Raw genomic sequence first — 23,375 nt, 5'->3', positions numbered from 1 at the left:
GTGGGGTACAATAGGGTCATTATACTGTGCATGTGGAGGAATTCACCATGGGGGTATCATACTGTGTTTGGGGGGCCCTTTTATTGGCATCACACTTTATGGGGCAATGAAGAAGGAATCTACGACTTCAGAAGGAGGAAAATTACTATGTAAAGGCTGGAAAGTTATGAGATCTGCTCTTCTGTGACACAGACAAATATTTATTTTATTTTTTTTTGGGGGGGGGGGCCCAATTAGAGCTTCTGCTATGGGTCCCCATGACTTCTATGTACGCCCCTGAAGTCACATATAAGACATGTGATACACGTGCATAATATGACACGTGTTACATATAAGACATGTGATATGTGACATAGATTATAAAACATATATATAGGTGACATACGATATCCCACATGACAGCGATGACATATAAGTGCCACACGATATCGGTGATGAGATCAGTGCTGGAGAGGAGGGAAGTCCCGGGCCGGCTGGTGCTGGAGGAGAGGGAAGTCCCGGGCCGGCTGGTGCTGGAGGAGAGGGAAGTCCCGGGCCGGCTGGTGCTGGAGGAGAGGGAAGTCCCGGGCCGGCTGGTGCTGGAGGAGAGGGAAGTCCCGGGCCGGCTGGTGCTGGAGGAGAGGGAAGTCCCGGGCCGGCTGGTGCTGGGGGAGGAGCGGCTGCAGGTGCGGGCGGCTCCAGTCCTCACTGTCCCAGCTCCTGGATTTTCCGTCCTCCCTTCGCCGCTCGCAGTTTGAACTGGATGAGAGCTGGTGGCGGCAGCGGCTGAGAGCGGTCACCGGGGATGTGACTCCTCTGTCCCGACCATCCGCCGGAGCCGCTCCGGACACTTGTGAGGTGAGTGCGAGCACCGGAAACCGACCTGTGTGACCGAGTCCTCTCCCTGTAATCTGTGACCCTCCACCTGTTCATAGGATACTACAACTCCCGATGTGCACTGACAGCGGCCATGCTGGGAGTTGTAGTCCCTGCTTCTCTATGTGATGAGCTGTTCTCACGTGCACTGACAGCGGCCATGCTAGGAGTAGTAGTCCCACTGCTCTATGTGATGAGCTATTCTGACGTGCACTGACAGCGGCCATGCTGGGAGTTGTAGTCCCTGCTCCTCTATGTGATGAGCTGTTCTGACGTGCACTGACAGCGGCCATGCTGGGAGTTGTAGTCCCTGCTCCTCTATGTGATGAGCTGTTCTGACGTGCACTGACAGCGGCCATGCTGGGAGTTGTAGTCCCTGCTCCTCTATGTGATGAGCTGTTCTCACGTGCACTGACAGCGGCCATGCTGGGAGTTGTAGTCCCTGCTCCTCTATGTGATGAGCTGTTCTCACATGCACTGGCCATGCTGGGAGTTGTAGTCCCTGCTCCTCTATGTGATGAGCTGTTCTCACGTGCACTGGCCATGCTGGGAGTTGTAGTCCTTGCTCCTCTATGTGATGAGCTGTTCTCACGTGCACTGGCCATGCTGGGAGTTGTAGTCCCTGCTCCTCTATGTGATGAGCTGTTCTCTGCTCCATGTGTCAGCTTTGCTTTGGGACATCATCCTGTTTACTGTAAATCTTCCCTGCCCATTATTAGGGTGCTGGCAGGTCCAGGGCCGGATAGATCCGCAGTGTGTGTAGTCCCTTCTAATCTCAGCACCTTTTGCCACTTTGCCCTTGTTTCCAAAATGAAGATTACAGACCAGGACCCCCATTAGGACCTTGCACAGACCTGAATCTGCTATAGATGTAGGGTTTCAGTCCCTGCTGCCCCGTCAGTGGTCCCTGACATCTGTCTTGGTGAATCTCTGACCGCCTGGTCCTTTGTTCCCTATGAAGATGATTGGTGCCATATGTCCTTGACGCTGATTATCCCCTGACCCCGACTGCGGGTAATGGAGAAATCAGCAGGAGCTGTCTATGGGCAACTTAGAACATATGGCCCAGGAGTGATAGTAATGATCCTCCTGGGTGACAGCGTATACTGTATGTGTGTAGACCGCAGGGGGGTCCTGTGCAAAAACCAGACCCCTAAGTGTGCAGTGTCTGTACCCGCTTATTTTGTGGGCTGCCCCCCATCACTCAGCAATGTGACTGTCCACTGCTGAACTGACCATGTATTTTATTGTAAGTAGGAAATTCTTAAAGCCGCCATATACATCAGATACCTGTCGGCCGTCGGTTTTGCCAAGCTGTTGTCAGACATCTCTGGCGGCTTATTTTATAGGACAAAAGGATCGGCCGTCAGAAATGGGATATGTTGGATCCTTATCTCCCCCCAACAATCATCTGTTGGGGGGCTCCATGCATATTAGATTGTTGTCTGAACCACTTGATTTTGACAGTCGTTAATCTAATGTCTATAAAGGTTTTAAGACCTATTAATTTAGATTTTTCACCTTTGGCACCAAGACCCTCTATTCGCTTGCATTGCTCTATGTGGCTGTGACATAGAGGGGTCTTTGGCCAGATGTGTAGCCCCCGCCTAACCATGCTATATGGCCACAACGTTTATTATTTACTGACTAGTTTACAATGTTACATCCACAACAATATTACTGTAGACACAGATCTGGATACACAGCTGTAGAGGAATTGTGACTCCCTGAGCTGTAAATGTATGTTCTGAGGATTGTCCCTCAAAGCTTCTACAAAGGAAGGGATCAGATTCCCGGGGCCCTGGTGTGCAGACAAGGGTGCACTGTATGCTACATGATGCATTATTAAAGGCCGGCTCCCAAGGGTCAGGGCTTCCAATTAAGAAGCCTTTATGTTTTATTTACAGTGATACGGTCTTCAGTGCTAATCACAGGCTCAGGCTTAGGCTTTAATGCCACAGCAAAGTTCTGACCTCACTCCAAGTTCAGCTTTGGGTTGTGCAGATCTTAATAACATATGTGGCCGCTGACTTTGATGGCTTCCCTGCTCCTTGCTGTATAATAAAATGCACTAGTTAAAAAGGGATTGGGAGGAGGGCAAACATTAGAAGCCGGGGAGATTCTCAGCAAGTGTTGTTAGGAGGGAGGAACAAAAGCTTTATGGAAGTGAATTAGGCAGTGAAGCAGTTCTCATTGTGAGCGTGGCTGTCTCTTGTGGGGTTCTCACTCTGGATCCTACAAGACTTCCAGCCCTTCCCATACATTGCTTGCAAAAAGTGTCCACTGTGCTTATCTACATACACAAGGAAAATAACGTCCGAGCGTGAGATATTGGCATGTGGATCAGATATGAATGTGCATATCGAAGGGGTAGACAATCATTAACGCAGCACAGAAGCCACATGGAGAAGGAGAGGTCCGCCCTCTCACCTGAGGACAGGTAGCTTGGCCGAGATACCTTGTTATTAGTGAGCAGACCTTTAGTCTAGGCCTTTTCTTTCTCTCTGATTTAGTGCTTGTTCACACATTGTGTTTTTGTTGTCGTTTTCCTACATTTTTTTTCCACGAAAAAAAAACGCAGAAAAGTGAATACGATTTCTGACATTTCATGCGCACGCTGCTTACTTTTTACTTGCAGATTTGAAGCAGTGTGCAGGTTGTCAATTCTTTCAGCGATTTTCACTCATTCTAATGACTGGAGAATGAAAAAAGGAATAAAAAAACGCACAGAAAAATGTGCATAATTTATGTAGTGTATCTTCTGTCAATCCTGCAAATACTTCGCCCCCGATTCATCAATACCGGTGTTGTTCACACTGTTATTGATGAAGTGGCGTGCTGGAGTCAGACACTTCTGATTCATTAAGAGGCGCGAGCCTCAGGAGCATCAAATGAGTAGCGTGTAACTTGCCACAAATCCTACTCCAGTCCCAGCTGGAGTAAGATTTGTGGTGTAGCGAAAGTCGCTGCTCATCACGAGTTTGACGAGCGGTGGTCGTCACCCCCGTCCTGCCCCAACTCCACCCACATTGTTGGAGCTTGGTGAAAATGGCGTGAGACTGCCAAAATTGTTAATATTTTAGCGCATCTTCGACTGGCGCCAAACTTGTGAATTTTCAAATCCTTTATGCAGAATTACTGACGTAAAGGTTTTGATGAATTGGACTTTTAATGTGTCCACATACCTTTTAGGATATTTTCCAGTAGACATTTTTGGAGCATCTTTTCTTTTAAAAGAAACTCTGCAAAAAATAATAAACTGTACGGAAATGCCTCTCAGTTTCTATATATCATTTAAAATCAAGTGATGTTACCAAAATCCACGCATACCTATTAGCATGGACAAGAATAATGGACTGTCCCTAAGCATTCACAGATAATCTTCGTAATTGATGTAGGACCTTTGGTCGATTTGTTTTTAATTTTTTCTTCATGCTAATGTATTGCGTGGATTTTGGTAATATCACTTGCTTTTAAATGATATATTAAAGGTTATATTTTAGGTTCTCCTTTAATGCTGTTTTTAATTCATCTTTTCTTTTAAACTCTTTGTTGTCCAATTCCCCTCTTATTTCCTCCTGGAGATAAAAACATAAAAATGTCTGCAGTGCTACAAGACCCTGAGAGAGTTGGTTGATGAAAAGTCACCGCCCTGTATAGTTCCGGGGAAATTAGGTTCAATGTAAAATAGTGGTGGTCCGCACCAACACTCCCCTACACCATTGGTGGTCTCTAGACGGCACCACTCTGTGGTCATGAAATGGTCACACATTTCACACGTCCGGTCACCTGCTTAACAATGAAGGACATGGAACAGATCCACAAATGTTTCACGTAAATCCAGAGTAGTTTATTAATATCTTCATAAAACGAGCGCTCAACATTAAAAACGATATCTGACATTTTTAGTTCATCATTTTGGAATCGCCCCGTGACCCGCTGATCCTTAAGCCCGACCCAGGATTTGGGTTGTGGACAGAACGCCGAGTCAGGTCGATTGAACTGAAAGTGTCATTTACTGTTTCTAACATTGAACGGTCATTTTATGCAGTTTTTGTGAATATATTTAATAGATTCCTCTGGTTTAACCTGAACCGCCGGTGGATCTGTTCTACGTCCTTTGCTGCAGGTATCTGTGGCTGGATGTGTGTGACAGAAGGAGAACTGATTGTACCATGGCAGAGTGGTGACATCTGGAGGAGGACACCGGTGACATCAAGGACTGTTGGGCAGAATGGAGACTATTTGACATTGTACCTCTACCCCCTGCAGTGTATAGGGAGGCTAGTTATCAGATCCCCTGACTCTTCATGTACTGATTGTGTTCGGGTGTTGTATCATTGCGCCCTTTTCATTTTTTATTTAGTGTCTTTTGGGACCTTAGGACTCATCCCATGGTTTGGCAGTAGCTCCACTGTGATACCCCGATCAATGTGGTACAGGACATATAACTGTTTCCATTCTCCTGGAAATGTGTGAATAAGGTCATAACTAGAATTTACTATGGTACTTGTCAGTGAGTGACGTGCTTATGCCCGCTGATCCCATCCTGTCAGTGTGCTAGCACCATTGGATGCCACTCTAAATTGCATCTCTACATGTGCCATTCCTGTAAACAGTTAGTATATGCCATCTTCACATGATGTCAGGAACATGTACGATACTTACTGTCCATGTTTTATTTTAAGTCAATAGCCATTTAAAAAGCCATTTTAGATTTTATCAGAACTGACTATGGGTGGCATCTATAAATGTAAATGTTTTATATGGAACCATCTACAGTAAAAATACAAACACCAGTCAACCATTATATTGAAGCCTAATATTGTGTAGATACTCTTGTGCCATCCAAACACCTCCGACATATAGAGGAGTGGACTCTGCAATCACTTTTGAAGGCATCATACTGTATATGGACCTACTGCCTAGATAATAGGAGCAGATCTTCTAAATTCTGTGATGGGTGGGGTGTATAAAGCTTGGAACATCCCACAGATGCTCGATCGGATTGACATCTGGGACTTTAGTCAAGTCCTTATCTTGTTCCTTCAACATTCCCAAATAATTTTCCAAATGTAGAAGGACATATTGTCATGAAGGGGTGATACAAAGTGATGAGAAATAAAACATGATTTGTCAGACAACAGCATCTTCTCCCATAGCTATGGTCAGTTCTGATACCCATTGTAGATGCTTCAACAGTAGATGGGTCAGTCTGCAGCAAGGTTTGACCCCCTGTGTGATCTGACATTTCTATCATAACCAGCAGTGACCTTGTCAGCAATTAGTGCAAAAGTAGGTCTTCTGTGGGATAGGACCAGATGTGCATGCAGGATGATGGCTAGCCCACCAGTCTGCCATGGGAGCGTATTAACCTTTTTTTTACCAGGTCACTGGTTGTCCTTCATTGTACTGGTTTTGGTAGTTTTTTCCAACCACTGCATCAAGGAAACTCTACAAAAGACCCTCCGTTTTGGAGATTCTCTGACCCAGTCATCTAGTTAACACAACATGGCACTTGTCAGAGTCGCTCAAATCCTTATATTTCCCAACAAGATAAAGGCTCCTAACACATCAACCTCAAGACGTGACTATAGGTTAGCTGCTAAGTGCACCCCACCCCTTGTACCATTGTAACTAGATAACCAATGTAATCTCCTTCCCGTCATTGGTTTCTGCATTCTGGTTAGTGATATTGAGAGACGTCATTTGGAAATAATGATGCTGCATGCTGAAGATGACCGTTTTTCCTTGATGATTGTTCTGATGGTAAATGACCGTCCCCTGCACAGAGCAGTTTCTGAGACCAGTGATTCTTGAAGCTAAATCCAACCTGTTATTAGACTAGAAGAGGACGGTGCTCAAATTCTACTGATAAGTGGATTTAGTATGTTGGTTTATCTAAGGATGGATTTACACCAATTACCTGAAAAGCTAATAAGCTGTAAATCAGCCAATTACACAACTGCCGGAGCCAGATGTCGTATTTGTACCTGGCAGCGTAAAGGTTCTAAGGTATCAATAGAAAATATCACAAGGTAAAGGTTTTACCCCACCTAGGGGAGATCGCGGCGTCGGTGGCCACTGTCTGCGGATTTGTGGCCTCCACAGCCCTGCTTATAGAGTTCTACATTGGATCACATTTGCCCATTTGGTTAGACTCTACCAAATTCTTTTTAAGTTTAGTTCCATTTATTACCTTAGAAATAATTTTGAGACAGGAATTACACAAGCGGCTTTTGATGCAGTTTATTATCCAGGTAAATCCATGGAGGTGCAAACATGATTGTGTATTATTTTCTGTGTCGGCATGTCTAGAATAATAAAACAAAAAGCAAATGATAAATATCTGCTTATTAAGCAAAACCGACCATGAAAGGGGTCATGAAACAATTAACCTTTTTAGCTGAAATCACAGTGCCCTCCTAGCTTGTGTAAGCACACAAAATAAACTACTTGAAGCTTGTTATTTGTGTGGTTTAGCCCTTCCCCCTCTTACTTCTCCCCCCATCTCACTTCTCCCTTCTTTCTCCTAAAAGCAAACTTGGCGGTCCTGCATGTCCTACCATGCGGTGGAAGAACTTCATACTTATAAAATGAGTGATGTTACAGAGCTTGGGTCTCTTCATCAGGCATGGTAAAACAAGATACACACACACACACACACACACACACACACACTCTGCCCAATTCATGAAGGCTTTTACTCTAGTATTCTTGCTTTGAAAAGATGCAAAATTTTGGCACAACTCAAGACTGAGCGAAAATTTCGCTTTTTTTTGGCATTCTCATTTTCGCTCAGCTTCAACAAAGTAGGTGGCTCTGGAACAGGACAAATTTATGACAAGCGGCAATGTTAGCCACGCCACAAATCTTACTCCAGCAGACACTAGAGTAGGATTTGTGGATAGGTGCACGCCACTCATGACACTCATAATTCATGATGAGGTGTGCCGGTCTTGATGTATCAGGCCCATAGTGAATATAAATACGGTGTATATGTGTTATTTCAGATACTTTGTTATTCTATGCCTGATGAGGAGTCCTAAGCAGTATGGAAAGCTCGCTTTGTAACATTATTTATTCATGGCGCTTTACATTTGAAAAAGGGGGGCATACATAGCAAAAACACTTACAATAATCTTGAACAACACGAGTCAGCGACTGGTACAGGAGGAGCGAGGACCCTGCCTGCGAGGGCTCACAATCTACAAGGGATGGGTGAGGATACATTGGGTGAGGGTAGAGCTGGTCGTGCAGCAGTGTGGTGGAGCGAGGGTAATGGTAGGTTGTAGACTTGTCGGAAGAGGTAGGTTTTCAGGTTCCTTTCGAAGGTTTGCATGGTAGGTGAGAGTCTGATGTGTTGGGGTAGAGAGTTCCAGAGTAGGGGGGATGCACGGGAGAAATCTTGTATGCGATTGTCGGAAGAGGAGATAAGAGGGGAGTAGAGCAGGAGATCTTGTGAGGATCGGAGGTTGTGTGCAGGTAAGTACCGGGAGACTAGGTCACAGATATATGGAGGAGACAGGTTGTGGATGGCTTTGTATGCCATGGTTAGGGTCTTGAACTTGAGTCTCTGGGTAATGGGGAGCCAATGAAGGGATGACATAGAGGAGAGGCCGGGGAATAGCGGGAGGACAGGTGGATTAGCCGAGCAGCAGAGTTTAGGATAGATTGGAGGGGTGTGAGAGTGTTAGAACGGAGGCCACAGAGCAGGAGGTTGCAGTAGTCGAGGTGGGAGATGATGAGGGCGTGCACTAGTGTTTTTGCAGGTTCTTGGTTGAGGAATGTGCAGTTACGGGAGATATTTTTGAGTTGGAATCAGCAGGAAGTGGAAGGGGCTTGGATATGTGGTTTGAAAGACAGATCAGAGTCCAGGGTTACCCCGAGGCAGTGAGCTTGTGGGACTGGGGAGAGTGGGCAGCCATTAACTTTGATGGATAGGTAACATCACTCAATTTATATTTGTTAATCATTAAAAGCGATCAGAACTACAAGATTATTTTGTTTTTCTTCCTGAGAGCAATCTTTTTTAACTGGCTAATGCAGTACCAAAACCTTTTTCCTTTGTACCATGTGACTGCCATTGCTATCTTGAGAAACTATAGTTCCCAGAAGCGCCATTTGTCTTCTACCTGCTGCTGGTACTTCGCTGTCCTCTCCTCTGCCCCACCATGGGTGTTACTCTTCTAAAAGCTCCTCTGCTATTAAGTGTCTAAGGGAGCAGTGTACAGGAGAAGAACCATGGTAGAAAACCCCCAAACCATCTTGTTTTCATATTTTAATAAAATGGAAATCTTCTCTGTGCTCCCACCCAGTAACTTCAGCTCTTTCTCATAAAACAGTTTCCATTGGTTGTTCAGCTGTTGGCTTTTGCACATGCTCGGCTACTGCTGCGACACAGTGGAGTGGTGCTCGGAGAACGCAGGCAAACTGCTCTGCACAGGGACTTACAGCTGTCCTTGCCCTGCGTGTCTGTCCTGCGCATGTGTATTTCTACAGTGCAGGGAGAGCGAGCGCTGACCATAAAAGAGGGCTGTACTGCGCATGCGCCACCGCCGAAACAAAACTACCGAGGGACGTGTCTGGAGCAATGGGAGTATAATAACCTCTTGGCCACTAACTCTTCCCCAAATAACATTTGCTATGTGCCCACGATGCAGAAATGCTCCGGGGTTTTCCTGAGCGTTTCTGCATCACCCTGGCAGAAAAATGCATGCGGATTTTACATGCGTTTTTCCTGCCAGGGACAAGCGGATGTGACGCGTTTTTCACATGTGATTTCGCATGCGGATTGTCAAGCGATTTTAGCATCACTTGGAAAGTGCTTGACATGCAACCGGCATGGATTTTATATAGTGTGACCAAGTTAGTTAAAAAAAAAAAAAAAAAAAAGATTAAAAATGGTAAAAAACAAAAACAACAACAACAAAAAAAACAACCCACTATACTCACCTTTCGATGGCCCCTGGTCTCCTTATCCGATGCGTCCGGTCTCCCCGATGTTTCGCGGTTATGTAAAAGGAACTGCCCTGACGTCCTTTAGTCATGTGATGGGTCACGCGACTGCCGATGTCAGCGGTCGCGTGACCCATCACATGACTAAATGACGTCAGGGCAGGTCCTTTTAAACCATCGTGAGCTGCCGGGAAGCCAGGACACATCTCTATGGAGACCAGGGGGCATCAGAAGGTGAGAATAATGTATATATTTTTTTTTTATTTTTTTACAGGTACTATGGTACCCAGGTCTGGAGGAGAGTCTCCTCTTCTCCAGACCCGGGTACCATCCGCACATTGAATCGCTTAATATCCGCATGTGCACATGTAGTCATGCGGATATTAAGCGATTCAATGCAAGTCGGTGGCGGCGAAAAGGCGATTACGCAATTACGCAAAATTAATGGCCATGCTGCGGATTTTTCCGCAATGATAATCCATAGCGGAAATTTCCGCAGCATGTACACAGCACATGCGGATTATCATTGGGGAACATGGCAGACCTTCTACCAAGCGTTTTTTAAGCGTTTCTGCAGTGGAATTGCCGCTGCGGAAACGCTTAAAAAAACGCATAGTGGGCACAGACCTGATTCTGACAACAGTAAATTTTTCTAGTATTCAAAAAAAGGGGTCTGATTTTCATTAGTTTTTTTTATTTGATTTTCATCAGTGTGTCAGTTTTTACCATCAGTGATTTGTTAGCGATTTGTCTGGCATGGAAAAATAAAGAAATGGCTGAGCTTTTCGAATACATTACAATGTGTTAAAGGGAATCCGTCAGCAGGTTTTTGCTATGTAATCTGAGAACCGCATAATGTAGGGACTGAGAGCCTGATCCAAGAATATGTCACTTGCTTGGCAGCATGCTGTATTATGTGTTTTATCACCAGGAGATTATCACTGCAGGACTAAGTGTCACGTGCAAACCAGTCCAGCTAATCAGTGTAACCCCGCCTTTACCACTGATTGGTAGCTTGCTGACAATCAGTTTTGAGGGCCGGGGTTATACACAGCTCCGCTTTCTGACCACTGATAGATCTACAGCAGAGAAAAGAGGGATTCTATCAAAAGTACACCAATCAGCCCAGTAAGTGATACATCACTGGAATCAGGCTTTCTGCCCATACATGATGCTGCTCTCAGATTGCATAGCAAAAACCTTCTGACAGACTCCCTTTAATACTTAACTGCATTAGAATTGCTATTAGTGCTGCTAGTCATTTGTCACTGACCTATAGACTTGTATTGGTAATTTTTATCTGTGACTCTGATCAAAAATGAACATGTCACCATTTCTTTTCACTGAGCACTTGAACAAGTGAGCAGCCACATAGATTATAACGGGTATTTGTTATGTCTGTGATAAACACGGATAGAACATGTTCGTGATTCATGGATCTCTGAATAAGCCCTAAGCAAAAACTTTCATTTGGGGAAAACCCATGCTTTAGGGCATGTTCACACGGTGTTTTTGCAGCGTTTTTTTTTTTTTTATGCAAATTTTCATCTGCTTTTTACAATAACAGCAAAGTCTGAGATTTCAGAAATCTCATGACTGTTTTGTCAAACAGCTGTGTTTTTGCAAAATTCAGCATGTCATTTCTTTCGGCCTATTTTTTCAGTTTTTCACCGGTAGTGCAAAAAACGCAGGTATCAGGTTTTGCTGCGTTTTTCGTGCCAAAACCTGATGAAGTTGGATCAGGTTATTTATTTTTTTTATGCAATAAACTTTATCAGCATTCACAGGAGACAAATGTACACTGATAAACATGTGGCAAAAACTCAGCAAAACTTGCTTCTTTACTGCCAAGAGAGCAGGTTTTGCCTATGTGTAAAAAAACGCATAAAAAATGCGAGATGTGAACACAGCCTTAGAGATGCTGGTGTATCTGCTCTGTTTTTGAAGCAGAAGGTGTTTCAGGAAAACGCTGGAGTTGTTATTCCTGTAGCGTCGTCTTGGACGTCTTTTTGGATGTCTTTGCAGCAGTTCCAGGCGGAAACTGCCTGAAAAATGGTCAGGTCGCTTGTTTTACTGCTTCATGACTAACAAAGTCTGAAATGATTCAAAAAAGCTAAAAGAGACTGAACATACGGACAGCAGGTCGCTTTGACAGTGTATAGGTTCACTTTTTTTAGCGCTTTTTCAGGCAGAATCTACTATATAAAGGCATCATATGCACATACCCTAATGATTACTTATGTCCACTGAGCCATCAGTGATATTTTGGAATACCTTTTCTTCCTACACATATTAAGTACTCCTTACTAAATGGTAGACATGCTTCTGCTTTCGTCTAACTGGCCTGACATTTTATATTAATCTCCTCTACACAATAGTCATTTCTTCCACAATAATAAATTCAGATTGTATTTTATGGAAGTTCTTTAAAATAAAATACTGCAATATCCAATGACTCCTCCGCCTGTAAACTCTTTCGGCCTTGTCCTCTGTTATTAGCCAGGATTTGCACCAGGCAGGAATGTGTGCTGTCATCGGGGTAATATGGAAGAGAGACTAAAGGATTTACTAGAGATTTGTGCACCGTGCGGACTAAGGCACAGAAAATGTCAATGTTCAGATAACGACATAAAAATAAAGACCCAGGTAGCCACAATGTCTGATGACTATGCCATTCTCACTCCCAACTTGGGAAGGTAAATGTGTTGATTGCTAGTGGCCGTATTCACCTGTATTGTCGTCTCTTAGGCTGTGTGCCCACGTTGCGTATTACAACCGTATATGCTGCGGAATTTCCGCAGCGTAAACGCTTGTAAAACGCATGTATATCCGCACCCCATGGTCCCCAATGGCATTCCGCAATGTCAATGCCCATGCTGCGGATTTTTCCGCAGTGTATATGCTGCGGTCAAAAATCCACAGCATGTTCATTAATTTTGCGTTTCCGCATGCTTAATCAATGTGCGGATGGTACCCAAGTCTGGAGGAGAGGAGACTCTCATCCAGACCTGGGTACCAAAGAACCTGTAAAAAAAATAAAAAATAAAGTTTATACTTATCTTCTGATGTTTTCCCTCCGTCGTGCTGTTGTCTGAAGGACCTGCCACATCATTGAGTCACGTGACCCATCACATGACTCAATGACTTCACCGCCGGTCCTGCACACAACAGCGTGAGCCGCTCAAGACTCCGGACGGGGCAGAGAATGCATCGGTAGGTGAGTATAAACTTTATTTTTTTACCATTCTGATTATTTTTTTTTAACTATTACTTGGTCACACTATATAAATCCATGCCGGTTGCATGGATTTATACAGTGTGAACAAGTTGTCAAGCACTTTTCCAAGTGATGCTTAAATCACTTGGAGAAGTGCTTGATAACCCGCATGCGGAAATGCATGCAAAGACGCTGCAAAGACGCCTCACAAACGCTTCTACCTGGCTGGAAAACCGCATGTAAAATCCGCATGCGATTTTCCCGCCAGGGAGAAGCGTAAAAAATATGCTTCAGTTCCGCAACGTGGGCACTTAGCCTTATAATAGGGTTCCCAAACTCCAGTCCTCAAGGCCCACCAACAGGCCACATTTTAAGGATTTCCTTTTTGTACAGGTGATAATTCCATCACCTGTGCGATACTAAGGAAATCCTGAAAACATGACCTGTTGGTGGGCCTTGAGGACTGGAATTGGGGAACCCTGTCTTAGAAGATTAACAAAGCATTGAATAGTGCCTGATGCTATGTTATAAGACTGCAGAGCTGAGAACCTGCCGAAATCACATTGATGTATACCTGAACTACAGTCTGCACCGTATTCTCCTACACGTCGCCCTGTTGATGAAGATTATAAAATCTCTTCTGACGTCAGGTTGTACCTGCTTATTTTACACTTTCCTGACAAGTTTCTGAAAAGTTTAGTAAATCAGTTCCACTATTCTCATTTCAACAGACAAGGCCTTGTATGTGCACGTCTGACCCGATGGCTTCTGGACGGCCTATAGAATACCCACACTTCTGCGCTGTTGCTTTATATTGTTCCTGAGCTCCTCCCTCCTGACCTCCATAGCGTCTCTTGACATTTCAGCAGACGTCTTGTAAGTGCACCACTTGTCCGTTTTCGTCAGGTCAGAAGGATGGGAAGATCACCTAGTCTGTCTACAAACTTTTTTTCTTTGTAACTATCCGGGACTAGGTATTGTTGCTACAGTGGAGAAAATAAGTATTTGATACACTGCCGATTTTGCAAGTTTTCCCACCTTCAGAGAATGGAGAAGTCTGTAATTTGTATCGTAGGTACACTTCAAATCAGAGAGACAAAATCTAAAAAGAAAAAAAAAGAAAAAAAACAGAAAATCGCATTGTATTATTTTTAAATAATTGAATTGCATTTTAATGCATGAAATAAGTATTTGATCAACTCCACCCACCAAGAATTCTGGCTCTCACATACCTGTTAGTTTTTCTTTAAGAAGCCTCCCTACTCTGCACCTGTTTGAACTTGTTACCTGTATAAAAGACACCTGTCCACACACTCAGACTCCAACCTCTCCACCATGGCCAAGACCAAACAGCTGTCTAAGGACACCAGGGACAAAATTGTAGACCTGCACAAGGCTCGGATGGGCTACAGGACAACAGGCAAGCAGCTCGGTGAGAAGGCAAAAACTGTTGGAACAATTATTAGAAAATGGAAGAAACACAAGATGACTGTCAATGTTTCTCAGTCTGGGGCTTCATGTAAGATCTCACCTCATAGGGTAAGATTGTTTGAGAAAGGTCAGGAATCGGCACAAAACTACACAAGAGGACCTGGTCAATGACCTGAAGAGAGCTGGGACCACAGTCTCAAACATTACCGTTAGTAACACCCTACGCCGTCATGGATTAAAATCCTGCAGGGCATGCAAGGTCCCCCTGCTCACGCCAGCACATGTCCAGGCCTATTTGAAGGTTGCCAATGACCATCTGGAGGATCCAGAGGAGGCATGGGAGAAGGTCATGTGGTCAGATGAGACCAAAATAGAACTTTTTGGTATCAAATCTACTCACCTTCCAGCATGACAGCGACCCGAAACACACAGCTAGGGCATCTAAGGAGTGGCTCCTAAGGCCACGTTCACACCTTCAGTATTTGGTCAGTATTTTACTTCAGTATTTGTAAGACAAAAACCAGGACAGGAACAATCAGAGGAAAAGTATAGTAGAAACTCTTCACCACTTCCATATTTATCACCCACTCCTGGTTTTGGCTTACAAAATACTGATGTAAAATACTGAACGTCTGAACGTGGTCTAAGAAGCATTTCCAAGTCCTGGAGTGGCCTAGCCAGTCTCCAGACCTAAATCTAATAGAAAATCTTTGGAGGGAGCTGAAACTCAATGTTGCCCAGCGACAGCCCCAAAACCTGAAAGATCTCTATGGAGGAGTGGGCCAAAATCCCTGCTGCAGTGTGTGCAAACCTGGTCAAGAACTACAAGAAACGTCTGACCTCTAGTTTCAAACAAAGGTTTCTGTACCAAATATTAAGTTCAGTTTTCTATTTTATCAAATACTTATTGTAACAGGACAGGTGGTGGAACTACTGTGCTGTGGACCGAGGAGCGCACGGATGGGCGTAACTAGGGATCTCACCAAGTCCGACCTTGGATAAATGGTGGCTTGACGACTCTGTGTTCCGAGGAAAGGCGAGTGAGGCGGACCATCTGCTACTCTTGAGACTGACCTCGGATGAATTGCAGTTGACCTCCAAAGGGGAAGGAGGCAGGCACAGCAGGTAGACAGGCTGGCGGGCACGACTGATAGACAGGCAAGTAAATGGAGATGCATGCACTGGGACCTGAGCACTAACAAGAGTGATAGGAATTAAACTTACAATGTTGCACAGACACCTCCATGTTGGATGAGGTTCCTTAAATGGTCATTGTCCTCTTGCCATTGGCCAGGGACACTTTAGGACAGCGCATGCGACCTCTTTAAGAGGTGGGGAGTGGGCTCTCTAAGCAGTGCCTGGGAATCTGTGCGTGTACCCTGGGCAGCGTCAACGTGCGAGGCGGACGGAGGAGCGGGACACTCCGGCTGGGGGCTGCGGCGGTGAGAGGGTAGGCATCTCTGCTACGGGAGGGAGGCAGGAGGCAGAGATGCCGGCGCTACACTTACTTCATGCAATAAAATGCAAATTAATTGTGTAAATATCATTATAATGTGATTTTTCTAGATTTTTTTTTTTGAAAGATTCTATCACAGTTTAAGTGTACCTACAATAAAAATTACAGACCTCTCCATTCTTTGTAGATGGGAAAACTTGCAAAATTGCCAGTGTATCAAATACTTATTTATCCCACTGTATATGAATTTTTGTTAATGACGAGAATGTAAAATAATGTTTTCTTTATACAGTCTGCACCTTAGATGATGACAGTGTATATTTAAAGGAAATCTGTCATGCAGAAAATGGTGTTTGATCTGCAGGCGGAGGAGGATGAATTTATCAGATTGATAGGAATTTTTGAGGGAAAACTTTCAGTAAAACTTATATTTTATTCATTGAAATCTCTGGTGTTTATATGTATGAGTCCAGTGGGCGGTCCTACTAGTGATTGACAGTCGTCTCTCTATGATTGTGTGTGGCTGTTTAAATAATTATAGAACCAATGGACTCATATCCATACAAACACAAGGAATTTCAATGAATAAAATACAAGGCTGAGTTCACATGAGTGGATGCGAAATCATTTGTTTCATGTCCACCAAAAAAAGTATTATTTTTTATTTCATCTGTCCCTGCTTGCATATCCACATGGCATCCATTTGTTTACATGCACAATTTAATAAAAAATAATGGCCTAAATACAGTGTCCTACATGAAAAAATGCTTGACATGCGGATGGTAACCTGTATGTAATCTGCTTTTTACACACCCATTGATTTATAATGGGCGAGTCTGATCCAGAATATCCATCAAAGTAGTGCGTGCTGCAATTATTTACATGCAGACCATTGGTCCGGGTGTAAAAACATTAATGTGAACTATCACATTAAGTTGCATTGGTCCTTGTGCTGTCTGTATGATACCAGTGTTGCATACATTTAATACTTTCAAATAAATGAGCCCTTATACTGAATCTTCTCCAACAAAGAAATATATCTTTCTGCCCACAAATCGGACGGCATGTACAGTGTGACTGGCTCCTTTTAAATTCCTTGCTGCTCAGCTTTGCTCTTTTAATGTCATGTTGGATTTATATTGTAGCATTTTATGATCTCTACAGTTATGTTCAAAATATTCTCTGAATGTCCACCCCATAATAAAGCCTGTCAAGAACAGAGAAGTTGGGCAGATAAGTCTGGCATAGACTTTAGATCTCTCCCAACCTCTCCATAGACATGCATGATCTCCTCGGTCAAGAGTGCATGTGTTTACAATGGGCAACAAAGGGATTCAGGTTTGTAATTAAAATGCCAATGCTTCACTACCTCCAAATCGTGCCCCCTTTCAATTTAGATTGTCGGCTGCCTCTGCTTATATTAATCTAAAGATTATGGGGGCCTTTCGTGATTTTTTATTTTATTTACTTATGGACATATTGCAGTTTTTCAGTCTTGTGGTGGTCAGAGAGAAGCTATATTGGTCACTTCAGAATCTTAGATACCGGTAACTGGTTCAGCACCACCCAGCATAAAGCGAATTCAAAAGTGACAAACAATATGGCTTCATTACAAAAACAATACAAAGTGTAAAACCAAAAAGTATAAAACTTGACTGAGCACAGGTCTATTGTGTCAGGCACTTGCTGACAATAATCTGGGAGTGTTCACCATGTCACCTTGAAGGTTTCTGTGTGGAAATAGATTATAGCTCCAAATTAAACAAGCTTTGTTTGCCTATGAGGCTGAGCCTACAAGGTAACATTAGAAAGGTTCAAGTCTGCCCCTCTGTCTGCCCCTCTGTCTGCCCCTCTGTCTGCCCCTCTGTCTGCCCCTCTGTCTGCCCCTCTGTCTGCCCCTCTGTCTGCCCCTCTGTGTATATGGTGAACCTCTCTCAGACCATGCACTGAGATTAGAGAAGCAAGAAACAAATATACAGGGTGGGCCATGACTAACAGACCCATGTTTTCCTTGTGTGGTTGGGTAAGGGTCCTTTCACGTTGCGCTTTTCTCCATGTTCGGTGGCTTGTGGTCAAACGCCCCTGTTAAATGGGATTCGGGCATATGCGGCTATGGGGCCATAGACTATAATTGTGCCAACAGAGTGAACATGTGTTCTGACGTGCATCATTTTTGGGTGTGTACGCCTACTGGAGGCAGTCTACTACGTCTGGGTGTCCACCTCCAATACATTATACTTCTAGTGGGAGGATAAAGTTATCAGAAAGTGATAGTAATAACACACTTACATATTGTAGTATGGTAGGTAGCAATAGCATGTATTCCTGGCGCCCCAGCGCACGTTTCACCCTTGCTTCGTCGCCTCGCAGAGGCCGTCTGACTCTTCCTAAGCCTCGTTTGATTCTTCCCTGAGGCCAAGTTCACATGAGCTTATAAAAAAATCGTCCAATTTTTATCCAGAAAAAAGGGACTGTTTTTCATCTGTATTGTTATCCATATGGCATTCGTTCATCAGAAGTTGTTAAAATTTTCTATATTAAAGAATTGCAATGTATCCATAAACATCAGAAGCTACAGTATATCACAAAACTGAGTACACCCCTCACATTTTTGTAAATATTTTATATCTTTTCATGGGACAACACTGAAGATATGACACTTTGATACAATGTAAAGTAGTCAGTGCACAGCTTGTATAACAGTGTAAATTTGGTGTGCCCTCTAAATAACTAAACCTGTGTACTCGCTTGTGATACACTGTGCTAGCTATTGAACCCTTTCTACGCCCGGATGGCGAGCATTTATATTGATATATGGTCTCCATCCTGTCATGTGCAGCTGCCATCCTGCTCCCCCATCCTGTCATGTGCAGCTGCCATCCTGCTCCCCCATCCTGTCATGTGCAGCTGCCATCCTGCGCCCCCATCCTGTCATGTGCAGCTGCCATCTTGCGCCCCTGTCTTGTCATGTGCTGCTGTGGGATTGTGGCACCAGAATCCGTGCTGGAAGTGCGCTATGCACATGTGCCATTTCCAACGGTGGATTCATCTCCCGGCCCCCTGCCCGAAGAGACCCTGCTTCAATCCCGGATATGTAAGTTGCTGTGCCGGAGATCGCGGTATGCGTTCAGTACTTACGCATACCGCGATCTCCTGGGCCACAAACCTCGTTTAGGATGTGGATGTGTTCATCTGTCGGGTCCAGACTGCGCATGCGCAGTCTATAAAGGCTTTAGACAAAGGTACGCTCCCAGGATTATATTATAGATATGGATAATCCATGTGGGATCCCCCTTTTTTTTTTTTTGCCCTTTTCATAACTTAAGTCTAAATCTCATCCGAAAAAAAAGAAGAGACTATTGCAAGCTGTAATTTTTTTTTTTTTTCCACACAGACATTCGGTCCGTGTGGGAGGAAAAAAAAAAGATGAATTAAACAGCTCTGTTGAATGACCTTGATCTGACTGCTGTCAGTTTTTTTTCATGGACGAAAACTACGGTCATGTGAACACAGCCTTAGGCCTCACATGTCTGTGTTTCCAGTACGTGTGGCATCCATTTTTTTCACGAATACCACACGCACCCATTATAACCTATGGAGCTATGCACATGTCCATGTATTTCCGGCAGCACAGATGACAAGGGCCAATACAAGTCTATGGGTCCGTGAAAAACATGTACAGCACACGGATGGCATACATGTGCTGTCCGTGTTTAACATTGCAAAGTATAGGAGAAGCTTTGTCATTTATCTCTATTTCCATACCAGAAAAACACTGATGACCCACTGATGGTAAAACACGGATGACCCTGGTGGCAGACGTGGACGTATGTTTTCCACTCTGATGGAAAACCCTGGTGACACCGTTACCGTTTTTTCTTGTACATATTTAAACACAGACGTGTGATGGAGGCCTAACGCTAGTAAAAAATCTAGCTATAACCTACCGTATATAATATATATCATACAACAATAAAAATCTGTTCTGTATATTGTTTATCTTGGTAATGGTCAGCATTTGCTCATACCGGATTACCGTATACTGTAGTGATAAACATTTCATTGACTACCATTTATAACCAGTATACATATGCCCATGATTGCGACGTGTTTTTACAAAAATTTGCCAACTAAGTTTCATCCTCAGCACATGAAATATACATGTGATGTTTTGTTCAATTCATCAATATTATATCTAAAATTCAATCCTTTTGGACACCTTGTGTTAGTAAAATGGTGTTACCGGATGTCTTTTTTTTCAGGCCGTTTTTACTATAATTTCACCCTCTGTAGCCTGCAATGTAACTTTCAAAAAGACCGTGACTGATGGGGAAACATGAACCTCAATGTGTAAGTATTATTGATGTAACCCCCCAAACATTGGTATAGCGGACACATCGCCCTCCCATCGGGTCATTGCTGTATCTGCCATACCACTCACTGCACATGGTCCACAAAGATTTTTCATGTTATAAGTATACTCCTTCCCCCACAAGTCCATGACTGGGGTTGGCAATGAGGGTCACAATTTTGCCCCCTTTGCCTCTCATTGTAGCTATTAATAAAATATTGATAAATAGAAAACAAATATTTGTCACCATGAAGGATAGGAGCTGTAAATTGTACTCTTTTTTAAACTACAACTACATTTATAGTGTAAATACTTTCTCGCCGCTCACCCATGTGTAGCCATGATGTCGCCGCCTCTAATTCTGAAAATCCCGTAAGACATCTCGCCTGTCCTGTATGAAGCCCAGCACTCAGTATGACAAGCAGTTGTAAAGACTGCCCAACCATCCAGGAGAGGACTATGAGCAGCCTCAGGAAATCAACACAAAAATGATCCCATCAGGTGCCGATCAGACGGACATCATGTCCATAGATTTCCCCCTTATACAGGAGGCTGCTGCTTCATGGCTTTTTCCAAATTTAAACAGGTTCCCCACATTGACTTATGTGTTCATTTGTTGTAACTAAATTACATTACAAAAAGACAACTAAATACTGAAGAACACAAGTCGTCATTTTATTTGTAAAAATTGCCTCCAAAATGTGTTTCATCACTTGCAAATGAAAGGGGATTGTTTTATTTTTTTTTTATGTGCCTAAAACTAACAGACAGTTGATAACAAAGGCAACTAACTGCCTGTTCTACCGCCCCTCAGACCACCACAGACCACTCATGCCGGCGATTTAACTGCTCTTCTTCCGGGCTGCTCTGTCGACTGGTCATGACTGCCGACGTCACGCTGATTGACCGCCGACGTCACGCAGTTAGGCCGTACACACGGTCAACAGAGCAGAAGAGAAGCCGCTGCTCTTTCGATGTGACGTCAGCGGAAGCCGCTGTACCGGCTAAGATCATCCAATTCTCTTTTTTTTTTTTTCCTAAACCATGAGCGCAGCGCTTGCAAACTCATTGCTACCGACCTTGCCAGCACTGCAATAAAGCTCTCCCGCAAGCATGTGCAATCTAAATAGTTTGAAGAAGGTATTTTGGAAGCAAACTTAATCCAAAGCTGTGTCTTCTGTTTGTGGGTATTGTTACCTGCATGGATTCACCTTCTGCTATGCATCAAGTTCAAGAACAAAGTCAGTTTGCCAAAGGGACATGGATGATCCATCAGTACCAATAATAATGCTTAGTCTTTCCACAATTACAAAATAGACATAAGTCCTATAAAGTGTGAAAGCTTTGCCGTTCATCATAGCCATGTTAATATGTGTTGACTCTAAGCCCAGAACGTCTGACTACCCAGACAGGACCATATGTGATGGATTTGGGAACTTGGACTGCAATTGTTTGAGGATTTACTGTTAATGTCAAGTACATTGAGTTTAATTATACAGTAATAGTGATATACTGATTGCTAAATTAGGTAAAATGTAACATATGGGTCGAGAATACTTATATGATTAGGGTAAGCACAACCTCATTTGATTGTTCACGTTTTTAGCAGTGAACTATGTTGTGTCTAAATGTGTTCTTGACAATATCTTCTATATATGTATACATTAACCTGTTATTTTGATGCCAAAGGAACAACTTTTTGCACAAGATTGAGAGATAAATATTTAAAAAATGTCCTATATGAACAGTCGTACAATGAATACATTGATTCTTATTGACTTGGCGGCTTTTGACCCTCTGCATGATCTGCTTGCTAAGGTAACTGTCACCGGAAGATGCCATGCCTGGCTCCAATATCCAAAATGAGAGTTTTTTGACATCTTTTGGCCTTTTTTTCCTGTATGCATGACCAGGTCAGATGCACTGAGAGAACAGGTGTCTGTGAAATATTTATCTTTAAAGTATTACATTTTTTTTGCATTTTTGGATACAGTATTTGGCACTTCTTGGAAAGTTTTATTTTTAGTTTTGCGTGCTAAGCTACATATTTGTGCACAATAATCGCTTGGCCTAGGTAAGCCCTTGTTAAATATGAAGCCACAAATGGATCAGCGATTTGTCATTATTACTACTTCCCTCACGCGGTTCAAGTGCCGCACTCAGGCGGCCACGACTCCTGTTGGTGGGCACATTCAGCTGCTAGGTGCTGCTTCCTCCCATGCTTCAGTCTTTACTACAACCCTCCTGGTCCAGGTTGTGGCTTGGTTGCTTTTGATCCTCTGAGGTATGTGCTTGCTAAGACAGCGATCACCTGAAGATGCCATGCCTAGGTGTCTTGTAAAGAGAGGAGAGAACAAGGCGCAATGGGTGACTCAGTATTGCAATTGTTAGAGGGGTGTGGGGATGGCTACTAACCTTATGGAGTTGTGCACCTCTGCACAACCCCAGTATAAAGCTCCACAAGCTCCGCTCTGTTGGTGGCTGTCATCTATTTCCAGCGGCGTTCACACATCCTGATCTCTCGGTGGTGGATCACGTGGTCAGGTTAGTAGCATGTAACCCGGAGATAGACGCCCAGCTTCACCAACACCCCCGGCAGCGTTCCGGAGGGGTTAGGGCAGCGCAGCTTGGAAAACCAGGGTAGTAATTCTAATTAAATTGCTCCCACAGGTGAAAGAACAATAGATTAAAGGCAGCTCTACCACACCCCAACAGGGGGAAAAGGACAATCGGTGAATATGAATAGCGGTACCAGAGCGCCAATAACAGGGCAAAAATATTAAAAGGACTGATTTATTAATACACACAACGCGTTTCGGTGGACACAGCCACCTTAATCACCTGATGAAGGTGGCTGTGTCCACCGAAACGCGTTGTGTGTATTAATAAATCAGTCCTTTTAATATTTTTGCCCTGTTATTGGCGCTCTGGTACCGCTATTCATGCCTAGGTGTCTTGGCTTCATCCTTTTGTGGCTTTTGTTCCTCTCCTCACGATTGTCTTCAGCGTTGAGGCTCGACCCCATTCCTATCTATGCTCTTGTCTTGTTATAACTTGTTGCGTTCTAACTGATCTTCTAGTGTCAGTCCTTGGCTCCATTCCTAGCC

General features: G+C 43.7%; 1 protein-coding gene across 1 annotated transcript in view; it reads left to right on the top strand.

Annotated features, from left to right (window-relative positions):
* The first annotated feature begins 634 nt into the window (after nt 1-634).
* PLCH1 (phospholipase C eta 1) overlaps nt 635-23,375 on the top strand; it is a 367,659-nt gene continuing 344,918 nt past the window's right edge. Inside the window, exon 1 of the mRNA XM_073674758.1 lies at nt 635-837. The gene's annotated coding sequence lies outside the window, so the exon portion shown is untranslated. The remainder of the gene's footprint in view (nt 838-23,375) is intronic.

Source organism: Phyllobates terribilis, unplaced genomic scaffold (assembly GCF_046119375.1).
Source record: "Phyllobates terribilis strain yellow unplaced genomic scaffold, ASM4611937v1 Scaffold_3__8_contigs__length_932513732, whole genome shotgun sequence".
NCBI classification, from domain to species: domain Eukaryota; kingdom Metazoa; phylum Chordata; class Amphibia; order Anura; family Dendrobatidae; genus Phyllobates; species Phyllobates terribilis.
This window is presented reverse-complemented; position numbering and strand designations above follow the sequence as displayed.